Source organism: Asparagus officinalis, chromosome 1 (assembly GCF_001876935.1).
Source record: "Asparagus officinalis chromosome 1, Aspof.V1, whole genome shotgun sequence".
NCBI classification, from domain to species: Eukaryota; Viridiplantae; Streptophyta; class Magnoliopsida; order Asparagales; family Asparagaceae; genus Asparagus; species Asparagus officinalis.
The window spans coordinates 129,555,828-129,566,217 of record NC_033794.1 but is presented as its reverse complement, the minus strand read 5'-3'; the positions used below and the strand labels follow the sequence as shown (position 1 = coordinate 129,566,217).

General features: G+C 36.8%; 1 long non-coding RNA gene across 1 annotated transcript in view; it reads left to right on the top strand.

Annotated features, from left to right (window-relative positions):
* Positions 478–10,390, top strand: part of LOC109849111 — a 21,163-nt gene continuing 11,250 nt past the window's right edge. Inside the window, exon 1 of the long non-coding RNA XR_002249002.1 lies at positions 478–561. This is a non-coding gene — a long non-coding RNA (uncharacterized LOC109849111). The remainder of the gene's footprint in view (positions 562–10,390) is intronic.

The following is a 10,390-nucleotide window of genomic DNA, read 5'->3' as shown; positions in this document are numbered from 1 at the left end:
GGTGATTTGTTTTGCTAGTCAAACAATATAAGTATAGAATCTTATCCCCAAAGCAAGGCAGAGGGCGGGGAGCGGGGAATAAAAACGGGCTGAAGCAGGCCGAGCAACTGCTCCTCCCACGTCTAGCCCATTTTCCTTTCAGTCAGAGGGTCCAACTTCTAGTAAGTTTGGGCCTGGTAAAGCCCAACGAATAAAGTCTCTTATGAAAAGAACCATAAGACCCTCACTTTCCTTACATTCACCCAGTTCTGCGGACCCAAATGCGCACCCGCTGTCTCTCTCTCCTCCTCCTCCTCCTCCTCTTTCTCTCTCCTCAGCCTCAGCGAAGGTCGCGATCTGTACGCCGTCGCCTGGGACTTTGTGTGGAACTACGGTTTTCGAGGAGGGCTGCCGACGGCGGAGGCTTACGAGATCGGTGCTGAGCTTTTGGACGTGGTTGGCGAGGTCTCGGGCCTGGGTTCGGGTGCGGACAGGGCGCGTTGGGTGATCCGGAACCACGAGAGGGTCATTGGGATTGCTGAGGCTCTGCTTCGGAGCTTGCTTAGGGTTTTCTCGAAATCGGTGAGCCTTTCAACTAGAGGGGGTCACCCGCATTTGACATCAATTTTACAAATTTTGAGATGCACACTGCATATTTTTTTTTTGGTGTCGCACCTAAAATGCAATATTTGCAACAAAACCCAACTGAAAAACTGAAACATTTGAGTTGGGAACTTGGGATGATCGGCTGCAGAGAAGAAGAGAAAGAGTGGCGGATTTCTTTGAGGGGGCTCTGTAATAGGTAGAGAGTTTGAATTTGATTCTATGTTTACTCAAGGAGAACCATCGCCAAACCCATCATCTTCACCTCTCATAACCGCCCCTGAGAAATTTTCTCACAACAAACTCATTTTCCACATTTCCCATGTTTTTCACAACTTGAGAGCCGTTGATTTGGTTACACAGGACGGAATCAAGGTAATATGTCCCACTTGACCAAATTAACCAAGTGACATGCCTCCCACTATCTGTGAGATTAGATGTTTCTTCTTACCATTACTCCCACTATTCATAGAGAGTAATTTTGATTTCATTATTCATGAAAATTTATTTGGACTTATTTATTTCTAAGTCCCATCAAACTTACATGTTTGATAAAAGATTCAGCTGATATTTTTTTTTTGTCAAATGATTAGCAATCATGTCTGTAGTAAGGATATAAGTCACTTTGACTTCTTACTTTTCTATAATATCTCGAATATAGTGATACTGGATCTCAATATGTTTTCTTTTGGAGCTAATCGCGTCACTATTGATTAAGCTAATTACTGCTTGATTATCACAATAAATATCAATAGGTTCTTTTAACAAATTAAGATTTAGATCAATCAAAAACCGTCTTATCCAGACAGCATGTGTAGTTGTCATGCTGCAAGCTATATATTCAGCTTCTTGCGTATATCTAGCAACACACCCTTATTTCTTGCTACTCTAAGAAAAAACTCCTCCAAAGATGAATAAGTGTTTCGAAGTGGACTTTTCATCATCTTTATCACCTCCAAAATCAGCATCAGAATAACTGAGGAGTTCAAGCGAATCGGCTTGATAAACTAATCTATGAGTCAATGTACCTTTGGTATACTTCATAATCCTTTTAACAGCTTCTCAATATGCTGGTCCTGGATTACTTTGATATCGACTGACTAGACTTACAACATAAGCTAGATCAGGTCTGGTGCACAACATTGCATACATCAAGCTTCCAATTGCTTGAGCATAAGAAACATTTAATGCCTTTTGCCCCTTTTTAGGGTTTTATTCTTTACATAATCTCTTTCTCATAACCAACGGAGCTGGCGTCAGATTAGAATTCTCCATTCCAAACCTTTTAAGAACTGATCTTAAATATTTTTCTTGGTTTAAACTTAGCATTCTAGACTTTCTATCTCGAATTATTTGAATTCCAAGAATATATGATGCATCTTTTAAACTTAGCATTCTAGACTTTCTATCTCGAATTATTTGAATTCCAAGAATATATGATGCATCTTTCGTGTCTTTCGTGTCAAACTTTTCGCTAAGATCTGCCTTGATTTTATTCAACATTTCTATGTCATTTCCAGTGAGCAATATATCATTCACATATAAGGATAATATAGTAAATTTGCTCCTACTTTTCAAGATATATACATAATTATCTAATTTATTTTGAATAAAACCAAGTTTAGTGATCGCATCATGAAATTTGAGATATCATTGTCTAGAAGACTGTTTTAAATCATATAGAGATTTTATTAATTTGTAAAGTTTATGTTCCTGTCCTTTCACCTGAAAACCTTCAGGTTGTTGCATATATGTCACTTCCTTCAACTCTCTGTTAAGGAATGCAGTTTTAACATCCATTTGGAATAATTCCAAATCAAGATATGCAACAATAGCCAAAATAATTCTAATGGATGCAAATTTAGCTACAGGAAAATACGTCTCCTGAAAATCTATTCCTGTTTTCTGGTTGTAATCTTTGGTAACTAACCGTGCTTTGAATTTATCAATAGATTCATCAACATGATATTTCTTTTTAAGCACCCATTTGCATCCTATGATTTTTTTATTTTTTAGTAGATCACATAACTCTCATACCTTGTTCTTTTCTATAGAATCAAGTTCTTCTCTCATGGATTCTAGTCATAAAGCTGATTCATGCGATTTTATCGCATCAGAAAAGGTTAAGGGATCTTGTTCTTCTATATTTGTATCTATCGAGAAACAGGATGACTCCAATGAATACAAATAATATTCATCCATCCATAAAGGTTGTGTTCTTGGCCTTTTGTTGCCTACAACCGATTGATGAAATACATTATTTTTCATAGGTATTTCATCATTTTCAAGGTTAGGTTCATTCACAATATCAAGGTCATTAGTGGGAACAACATTGTAATAATCATCATCTATTACAGTTAGAGGTTTGTTTCCCCTCGAACTTGTTTCTCTTCCTCTAAATTCTCTAGAAATGTAGCATCTCTGCTTTCAATGATTTTTTTTCTTTATTGTAAAACTTATAACCTTTTGATTTTTTTTCTTTATTGTAAAACTTATAACCTTTTGATTTTTCTGAATATCCTATGAATATACACTTTATTGTTTTAAAATCCAACTTATCTCTAAGTTGATATGAAATGAGAACATGGGCTATAAATCCCCACTTTCCGAGATGACTCAAATTAGGTTTCCTCCCATTCCGTAATTCATAAGGTGTAGATACAACTGATTTGGTGAAAATTCTACTTAGAATGTACTTTACAGTTAACAATGCTTCTCAAAAGTTTTTAGAGAGACTAGAATGAGACAACATGCATCTAACTATATTCAGCAATGTTCTGTTCTTTTTTTTAGCAACACCATTGTGTTGTGGTATATACGACATTGTATGCCTTTTAATTCCATATTGAATATAATAACTTTTAATTTCTTTAGAGTTATATTCCCACCTCTATCAATTCTCAAAATTTTAATTTTTATTCCAAGTTGGTTTTTAACTTCTGTCTTATATCTCTTAAAACAGTTAAGAGCTTCTAATTTTCTGGATATAAGATAGATCAGACGTGTGCAAACTTAGAATAATCATCAATAAAAGTAATAAAATATTCTTTATTACTATGAGTTTTGATATTTAGGAGACCACAAATATCCGAGTGTATTAACCCTAAAAGTTTATTGGCTCTTTGTCCGCCAATAAAAGATTTTCAAGTTATTTTACCAGTTAAACAATGTCCACATGGTGACAATTGAACATTAGATAGTGCATGAAACAAGTTCATTCTAATAATTTCTTTCATTTTTAAAATACTAGCATGTCCTAGTCTAGAATGTCACAATTCAGACTCAGAAATATAACAAGACAAGTAGTTCAAATTCGAAATTTTATTATCAGAATTATTACAAACTACTAGAAGAATGCATAATTCATGCTCGGACACATATTTTCCCACAGCATACACTATTATTCTTGCATGTAGAAACCCGGTTATTATAGAACCTAACTTCCAGTCCTTTCTTCATCAAGCTGGGAACAGAGATCGGATTGCGTCGAATTCCTAACGCATAGAACACATCTTTGAGGATAAGAATACTGTCCCTAAGATCCAATCTATACGAACCAATACCTTCTACATCGAGATAGATATTATTTCCCATATACATTCTCTGTTTTTCTTTCTTCAGCTCGGTGAATTCTATGACCCCATTCTTGTCTTTTGCGATATGTCTAGTTGCACCGGAATCGATCCACTAACCGCTGATATACGTCATCATAGCATTGCATTCCGTCACATCAAAAAATTCTCTTTTGCTAATACCCTCTTGTTCTGGATGTTTATAGCCTCTATTATTCTCTTGTTTTCACATTGTGGGCAATTAAGCTTAAAATGCCCGAACTTTCCACAATTATAACGGGCTCCACGTGATACTTTCTTTCTCTTGAATTATTGTGATTTCGATCATCGCGGTTGTGGTTTACTAGGACCAGTGTTTTATAGCTTCCAACATTATGCTTCTGGCAGACATAATTCAGCTCTTGCTGTACTATATTCAGTTCTGGTTCTTTCCTATTGGCTATTAAGTCCAGTTCTATCGCTAGGTGCATTGGAAGATTAGTGACAGATTTAACGACAGTGTTCATTCTTAATGTGGTGGCAGCCAGAAGGGAAGGAGGGTGACTATTCAAAATGGTTGCCACTTGTATTCTTTTCGGGATTTCGGTCTCAGCAGTGGATAAGTCCTTAGCCATGATAATCATCTTATTTATATGTTCTACGACATTGTCTCCCTTTTGCATACGACAATAATTATACTTATGCAAGAGGAGTTGAATGTTAACTTCAGAGGAGGTGTCGTATTTCTCTTTTATAGCATTCCACATGTCCATGGAAGTCTTATAAGTTTTAAAAACTTTGATTAAGTTATTTTCCATGAACATGAGCATAAAGCTTTTTACCTTTTTGTCTTTTAACTTTCACCGTTCAAACCCTTTCTTTTCTTCAGGTGTTGATTTATCAGTAATGGTTGGAGAAATGGTTTCGATTACATCATCAATATTGTCATGAATAAGAGTATATCCCATTTTTCTATGCCACGTATCATAATTACTGTCATTAAATTTGTCAATTTTTCCTAGTTCTGATAGAATGAGTTTACTAGCCATTCGGTAGAGAACTAAAACTAAATCCAATTTTAAAAAATGTATAAGGTTGGTATATTGACAATTATACTAAAATAGAATAAAGTTAGATAAATAAATAAATAAATGAACCTGACTGTTCCGAGTTGATGAAAGAGGCTCCAATTTGAGGAAGATTGTCACTCAGCGTTGTTGATTGGATCAGCACTTGTCGAAGATGGTTCTGTCTGAATTGTGGAGATGATCTGCTCTGTGAAACCAGCTTTGCGAGGTGCCCTCCACTTGGATAGGTGAAACAGGCCTTCGCTCGTCCCACACAATATTAATTTATTTAAGTGTGAAAACAACATACACCACTGGTTAAGCAAGCCCAAATACAAAGGCCTAATAGGCTAGTAAACGATAAGTTGGATCTAGGTTATGAAACAATAGGGTGGATGCAGAGTACTGAACAACCAGACCTAATAGGCTATGAACGTAAGTAGATGTAGCCGGCTATGAACAAGCTAGGCTGGATGAACAGTAGGCCGGTATGAATAGGTAGGTGTATGGTGACTAGGTTGTAGGCTATGATTGTAGGCCAGCTCTTAACTTTATGTAGCCGGGTATGAACAAGCTAGGTTGGATGAACAGTAGGCCGGTATGAATAGGTAGGTGTATGGTGAATAGGTTGTAGGCTATGACTGTAGGCCGACTCTTAACTTTGAGACGTTGATATGTTGGGAGTGGGTCACGGGGTGGATGGAATGGGTTGTAGGCTTTACTTTAAAGCTTGAAAAAATGGCAAACAGAGCAAAACGGAGAAGAAGGAAACACCGGCTCTGATACCATTGATCAGCTGCATAGAAGAGAAAGAGTGGCAGATTTCTTTAAGGGGGCTCCAGTAATAGGTAGAGAATTTGAATTTGATTATATGTTTACTCAAAGAGAACGATCCTCCTTTTATAGGGGTCAAATCCATCATCTCCACCCCCTCATAATTGCCCCTGAAAGATATTCTCTTAACAAACTCATTTTCCACATTTCCCTCGTTTTTCACAACTTGAGACCTGTTGATTTGGTCACATAGGACCGAGTCAAGGTAACATGTTCGATTGGAATTGGGCTAGTGCAATAATCAGCCCAACAACGAATCTTGAATTTTTGAAAAGTGATATGCCGCGTCAAGCACATTATATATATATATATATATATATATATATATATACATACTATTTACTGTATTATATATATATTATAAGTGCAGTAACATTGCTTTATATGTGTTGGCATTGTAAAGGAGAAAAGGCAATTTTGCCTTCAATAAGTAGTCCCACATGGACTAAGTTGGTGAATAGGTGAGGGTTTAAATTGCTTGTCCTCTCAATGGTCTTTGAGGGTCCCCAAGAAGGGGGTGTTTTGAGCTTTTTATTGTTTGGGCTTTTCATAACACATATGTGCACGCTCACCTCGCCACGCCGCGCGCGCCACGCCGCACCGCATGTGGTTGTTTTTTCGAACTCTATTTTACACGTTTTCTCGTTTCTTTTGACTTGGCAATAAGCACACGTTTCGGAAAACGTGCGAGCAAATGCAGGAAGTTCAAATGGATTCGAGATTTTTGGGAGAACGTGGCAAATTTGGCTGAGCTTCTGAATCCTATATATACAGCTCTAATCCAATTCGGAAAGACAAAAAAAACAAAAAGCTTTCTCTTCTGTCTTCTCTCTCTCTCTCAAAAACTCGCTATTGAATTTCTGTCGTTATTATTTTTTGGGCAACCGTCTTCATCTGAGTAGAAGCTCTTTACTCTCGCTCGAGTACAGAGGCCGGCCAATTCCGGGGTTTTTTTATCGCTAGGGGAGGGGATCATTTGCGCTAGGGCGATAGGCTGGTCCTTAATTTTCTAGGACAGTGCTTGCACGACTGCTCCCGATCAGGCTAGATTTTTTGTTCTTTTATTTCGGATTCATTTGCATGCTTATAACTTGATTTGATATTTTTCTAACATTCTAGAAGATTGAATATTATATCTGCTAATTATTGAATCCAAATTTTGTGTCTTCTGTAATTAATTCTTTTACTGTTAACTGTTGTAATTAATTAGTTACTATTATTGATTAATTGCTGTTAATTATCCTTAACTAACTAATTTGTTAATTTGGTGCTGTTTAAATTCAAGAAAAAAATTATATATATTTCTTGCTATTACTTAATTGCTAATGTAGGCGTCAAAAATTGCCCATAAATTACTGTACACAGCTAAAAGCGAAGAAAAGACGATAAATGTCATCATCCGAGTCAAAGAGGACCATCCGATGTCAAAAAGTGATTGAGGAATGTACAAAACTATAAAATAACAATCATGCGTCACACAAATTCCGAGATAAGGAAGTTGTCTCGGAAACTATGAGTTTCTTTGTCTCGGAAACTATGAGATAACTCATAGTTTCCGCGACACAGAATGTGTTTCGGAAGCTATGAGACAACTCATAGTTTTCGAGACACAGAATGTGTCTCGGAAACTATGGGGGATTTTCACACTTCCGTTGGCGGGTTTCTTGGGTTTTGTGTGGATCACGTGACTTCATAACTGCTAGGGATCATGTGTGAACGTGGGAGGGCCATTACAAATGTAAAATACGCCCATAACTGCAGAGATAATGACATTAAAACGGGGGAATGTCGGTTACAAAACTGGCTGACAGAACTCCTTCCGAGACACAGAACGTGTCTCAGAAATAGGGGGCTGTCAAGTTGGTTTGGTTTTGATCTTATATTTCAGTAACTGCTTCTAGGGACTAAATGCTTTCCTATCACCCATACGCACGAGGAGGAGGGCAGAAAAGACAGAGATTTAAGCAATTTGGTGATTTTGAGCAAGAGAGAAAGAGTCTTCATTGTTTTTAACTACTTTCAAGAGCCTTCGGCGTTTCCTCGAGATCTAAGCTTTGACTTGATCTTGAGAAGAGTGTTTTATCTTACTTTGCTAAGATATCCACTTCTGTCTTTGTTTCTAAAACGAAACATTGACCTTAAGCCTTCTTCACGATTCAACTTGGATCTGTGATTCGGTTGTCCACGGGCTAACGCACCCCCGTTATAGGCAAAGATCCTACGCAAATATCGGGTGATAAACGTCCTCTGCGTGTGTTTCTAGGAGGTTATTTGTTTGTAACAAGAGATCTTATAAAAAAGGCTTGTTTCTTTAAATTTATTGTATTCGATAAACGATTAGTAATGTGCTCAGCAAATAAAATAATTTCCGACGCAAACAGCTAATTTATGTTGTTCTGCTTCATATTTGCTAGTTAATATTAATAGTTCATAAATAATCTTGCATCAAATACATCATCTAAAGTCATACTCTCCTAAGTAGCTAGTCGAGTGGTATTAACAAAACTTTCATTCCTATCAGATTTCAAAATATCTAGACTAGTTAACTTGTATCGGACTTATGGCTAACATTGATCATTCTAAGGGTGTTAAACCTGAGAAGTTCACCGGTGTTAACTACAAACGGTGGGCTAATCAGATGAGATACTGGCTCACTACTCTAGTCCTGTTATCTGCTATAGACACTCCTGATTCTTCATCTAGTGGTTCTCAACCTGTGACCTCCAACTCTCCTATCTATGGTCCTCAACCTGAATCTAAACATACTCCTTCCACTTCTGCTTCTGGTGCTAGTTCATTCTCTAGTTCTATGAAGCCAAAAGAAATTAACTAGCACTGTTGCCATAGGATCCTTAGTGCACTTGTAGACAACCTTTATGACATATATTATGAGTTTAAAGTGCTAGACCTTGGAAAGCTCTTGAAACGGAATATGGCTTTGATGATGCCGGAATTTTGCGTTTCACCTCCTCTTCCTTCAATAAGTTCATGATGGTTGATGACAAACCTATAAATGAACAAATTCATGAATTCCAAGATTTTCTTCGTCACCACCTCCAATCAAAGGGAAACTCCTTTACTGATGACTTCAAAGTTTCATGTTTGGTTGACAAACTCCCTTCCTACTGGTCTAGATTTGCTGGAGATCTCCGACACAAACAAGGAGATCTAACATTAACTGAAGCCCTCAAGGCTATTCGTATTGAAGATCAGCACAGACAAAATTCCAAAACCAAGTCTGAAATGAAAGCTAAAGTAAATTTGGTAGAGGATAAGTTTAAGTCTAAGAATTTCAAACCCAATTGGAAGAAATTCAAGAAAAACCAGCAATTCTTTAACAAATCATCTTCTAACCCAATCCTTCCAGCCATATGTCTGATGGAAAGTTTTGCTATGTCTGTGGTAGAACCAATTACCTGGCTCCCAACTGCTTTTATCGAAAGAAGGAACTGATCAAACCTGCTCCAAAAGGAAATGGATCTAACAAAGTTAACACGATTGAAAATCCAAATTCCTTCAGATTAGCCTCTTCATTCTATCTTGTAAATTCTCTTCTTCCACTGACTGGTACTTGGATTCTGGAGCTAATATTTACGTTTGTAATGATCACTCTTGGTTTTTAACTTATCAGGAATCACGTGGAAGAAACATAAGCTTAGCATATGACTCCACCAAACAAATAATGAGAAGTTGATGTATAGAGCTCACCATGACTTCTGTGAAAGCTCTAAATCTGCAAGGCGTTCATCATGTTCCTTCTCTCCACCGAAACTTAATCATTGAATCTCTTCTCCTTAGAGTTGGATTTAGGATTGTAAAGAAATCCATTAAATTTGTGATTACAAAGAACAATGTATTCATAGGAAAAAGTTTTATTTGTAATGGTCTTTCAAAACTTAATATAATCAATTCCAGTTCTAATGAAATTCCTGAATCTTCTATTGCACAAATTGTTGAATCTTGTGATGTTTGGCATGGACGACTTAGACATGTAAATTTCCAAACTTTACAAAGAATAATTAAGTTGAATCTTATTCCTAAATTATCTTATGATCCCTCATCTAAGTGTGAGATTTGTGTTCAAGGGAAACACACTAAAAAACCCTTCAAGTCTATAATTAGAAACTCCGAACCTCTCGAATTAATTCATAGTAATGTGTGTGACTCGAACCGAGTTCTCACCCACGGGGGTAGGAGATATTTTGTAACTTTTATAACCGATCACTTCAGATATTATTACACCTATCTTCTCAAAACTAAGGATAAAATTTTAGATAGGTTTAAGGTGTATAAAGCTGAATCTGAGAACCAACTTGAAAAGAAGATTAATATTTTAAGATCTGAATGTGGGGGGGA